Genomic DNA, 3,924 nt, shown 5'->3' with positions numbered 1-3,924 from the left:
CAAGTTAATCTATCTTACACATTGGGCTAATTCTTGCGTAATCAATGCAATCAAATAAATGTTTTCTCATGTTATCTTCCCCCTAACTCCAAAAAACGTTACCTGGCCAGCTGTCTGTGTGCTTTCAAGCGAGAAGTGATTTCCTATCCTGACTTCACACCTTTGCGTGCATTAAATAATAAAGGGGCTAATCAGCATGCACTTGTTATAAACCAGCTGTAAACAGAGCAACTAACTGAATCTCGCCACTCTTGGGCATATTTATTTAATTTTGGCAACCAAAAAACAAACAAACAAAAAAACATGGCGCTGGAAAAAGGTATACTGCCACGCCATGCTAGCTTGCTTTAGATTTAACACCATCAAACACTTGCACTACGTGTTGAAACGATTTTTGCATGGAGGCCGCCATTGCTGGAACTAAAACTAATACTGAAGTGGATGACGGAAATCGCGGAAAATTCTGGAAAATAAATTTGAATATTGCCGAAAAAAAGTTTAGGGTCGGGGATCTAAAATAGGGACGGTCAGGTAATGGGAACCACACATATTTTTTTATTTGGCCTAATAATATTCCATACATGATTGAGCTGTCACCTGATGAACCTTTAATTCTTTTCTATTTTTATTTTTTATATGCTTTATGTGTATATGAATTATAAGAGTAAATGTAAGTCCAAAAACTTATTTTGTGACATCAATTTCATACCTGTATTTGAGTTGCCTTTTTGAGGATATACCGGGTAGATTATTCAAAGTCGATGTACATGTAGTCTTAGATGCTGCAGTTCTCTTGTACTTTAGCTATAAAATAAATCTTAATGTATACAATTGTGTAAGATGAAAGAATATTTCAAACACTGCATGAAACAGACCAAAACTTTAACCAAAATATCCTCTATAACATGCTCTCTAAACTGAAGAATATGGTCATATAATTGCAGTCATATGAATTTTGTTTAATGATAAATGCAGAGAGAATTTGCAGAATATATAAAGAAAGTTTTATCGTTGGGATTGGGAAATAAGCACGTCTAGTACAATCTCTTAATTTAGCTATATAGCTTGAAATAGCTATTTAGCTTTATTAAGCTATTCAAATATAGCTTGATTTAGCTATTTATATGCAGTTTTGCATGTATTTGACTATTCATATATGTGCTATGGGCTATCGAAACAACAAGCAAAATCAAAGATAGCTCCAACTTTGCAACTTAATTTTGATTACTTTTAAGCAAAAGATAAATTTCTATTATTTGAGTAACTGTCCACTACCTTGTGTGCATTGAGGCATGGATAAGTATGATTGCTTCTCATTGAATGTACAGAATTAATCAATTATCTTGTTGACCATAATTGGCCTCCTTTATAATTTCATTGAAGAAGTAACTGTATCAATTGCATATGTAGCCCAAAAACTTTTAGAATTTGAGTACAAAGTCTCTTTTGTTTCTATTTTCCTAATTATCTCCCCTTGTTTAAGGGTCACAACCCTAGTTTTAGTATAAACGGAAGCCCTTGGCCCAAGGATACCCTGTGACAAATTTGACAATAATTGGCCAAAGGGTTCTTGAGTTATGGCCCATATTCTAAAAAGTTTACGCACACCGCACAAATGGCCATAGCATTAGCTCTTTGGACCTTTGGCTCAGAAGAGCTTAAAAAATGAACCTCTTACATTGACTTTTGGTCAATATTTTTTTTACAGTTTTTTGTTTAGTTTTTTGATGAACAGTGTACAGTATTTTCACCCAAATTCCTGTATTTTGAGGACTGCTGTACAGTATTTGGGCCTAAAAATTATCACATGTATGCAAGGAGATTTTAATGAGTGAGTTTTAAATGCATCAATTTCAGATGAGTTCAAGGTTGAGTATCATCACTGCACCAAGGTGCGACTTTTTGTGCATGCTGAGAAAAGTATACATTTAAGAAAAAGTGTGATAAAATAGCTAAATTAAGCTATTCTGAACAGCTTAATAAAGCTATATATATAGCTAAATCAAAAGATTGTACTGGACCTGATAAGTGCTTTCAAACATTGAATACTTAAAAAACTAGACCTACTGACATGCGACAGCTAAATTTTTGTTGATAAATGAAGCGTATTCTGAACAAATTATTTACCCAAACAAAGGTGATGCTGTCACAAGATGACGTTCGTACCCATCTGACACTTACACTACTCCTCCTTAATCAGCTGGTAATAACATCATTATCCTCGAATTCAAGAAAAATCTGTTAATAAATTAGTTGGAATGATGATAACAAAACTATTCTAATCAGATACAAATGTATAATATAAGACTTCTATTTCACCCAAGAATACCCAAGAAGCAGGTGACATTCTCTAAATGATAACCATCATCCAATGAGTAACTCTTTAATTAACTAAGGATGACTGATACCTGAAACATATAGAAATAATATTACATTACATAAATGATTAGTTATCTCCTCCCCCGGGGACAAGTTTTTTAGGCATTAATAAAACTTAAAAGGTCTGTATAAATCAAATATCAAATTACGGAATGTTTCATATCACAACTGTACTTCAGTCACTAGTAATTAAAGATCAATTGAACTGTCCAATAATCAGTTATTCTCTGCAGAATCCATGGAATCCTGTCTAGTATTGCGGCGTGGTCTTCCAGGCGTCAACAACTCTTTCTTTCCAGGTGCATTGTGCGGCTGAAGACGAGCCAGAGCGCGGGGTAAACGTGTGACCTTCGGTTTGTCTTCATGTTCTGTCGGAGGAGCGACTTCGTCCTTGTCCGTCAATAGTCGTCTTGGCGATAAACGCGACTTAGCGGTTGATTTTGGGGTCACGACTGCAGGTGAGACCTCTCCAGATGTAGCAGGTGAACCATGGTTAACAGGTGGTGGAACAGAAGGGCCATCCACCCTGGGAGTCACATGCGAAGGTTGTGGTGTGCTACATTTCAATGGATTTAGAGTCAATGTTTTCTGAGTCGAGGATGAACCATCTGTAACAGTCTTTTCTGAAGGCTGTGGCATTCTCGGCATCGTTTCAATCGCACTGGGTGAATTGCTATTAAACGGGGTGAATTTCCTCAGATGCTGGCGATTTCTTAGCGTAACCCTTCCTGTGCCATCTACACGTACCACATACTGGTGGTATTGGCGGACCTCAACAACAACTCCAGTGCGTTCCCATCTCCTTGGGTGGTTGCCCATTAAGTTTTGGATATACACATGGTCTCCAACCTGCAGTGGTGGTAGCTGATGGGTATGCTCATTCCATCTTTCATGCTCTCTTGAGTGGCGTTTGGCAAGAGCTAACTCTCTACTCGACATCAGTTCCTTCCATGTATCATGAGGCGAATATCTACCCATTACGATTGGTACGGCATCTCTGATCGGACGACCAAACAGGATCAAGGCTGGGGATGCCTTCGTCTCTGGATCAATGGAGTTCCTGTATATAAGTAAAGCCCTCTGAAACTTATCCACGTCTAAGGAACCATTGGCTGTGATGTTGTCCGCAAGCATACGTTTTACCATCTTTACTGCAACTTCAGCTCTGCAGTTGGCATGTGGATTTGCAACTGATGAGATTCTATGTCTGACTCCCCAGGCTTTCAGGAATTCCTGTGTCTTTCCAGCTGTATACTGAGGACCTCCATCTGATGTTAATTCCTCTGGGATACCAAATGTGACAAACGTCTCACGAAGGCGCTTCACCAGTCCATCCGCTCCAGACTCCGATCTGTATACCATGGGCCAGTTGGAGTACCTGTCCACAACGACAACATAATCCTTACTGTTGTAGGTGAAGTAGTCGCTGCAGATCTTCTGGAAAGGATATTCAGGAGGAACTATATCAGTAGGTGGCTGCATGGGGTTTGACTTAGCCATCTGGTGACAATGTCCACACTGGTCCCTCGTCCTGGCAATATCCAC

General features: G+C 38.5%; 1 long non-coding RNA gene across 1 annotated transcript in view; it reads right to left on the bottom strand.

Annotated features, from left to right (window-relative positions):
* Positions 1-2,326, bottom strand: part of LOC133176316 (uncharacterized) — a 3,930-nt gene extending 1,604 nt beyond the window's left edge. The window contains exons 1-2 of the long non-coding RNA XR_009719441.1: positions 2,128-2,326; positions 710-804 (exon numbers count right to left, since the gene is read on the bottom strand). This is a non-coding gene — a long non-coding RNA (uncharacterized LOC133176316). The remainder of the gene's footprint in view (positions 1-709; positions 805-2,127) is intronic.
* Positions 2,327-3,924: the final 1,598 nt, after the last annotated feature.

Source organism: Saccostrea echinata, unplaced genomic scaffold, assembly GCF_033153115.1.
Source record: "Saccostrea echinata isolate AGI-Se365-2 ecotype Australia unplaced genomic scaffold, CSIRO_AGI_Sech_v1 ptg000073l, whole genome shotgun sequence".
NCBI lineage: Eukaryota > Metazoa > Mollusca > Bivalvia > Ostreida > Ostreidae > Saccostrea > Saccostrea echinata.
This window is presented reverse-complemented; position numbering and strand designations above follow the sequence as displayed.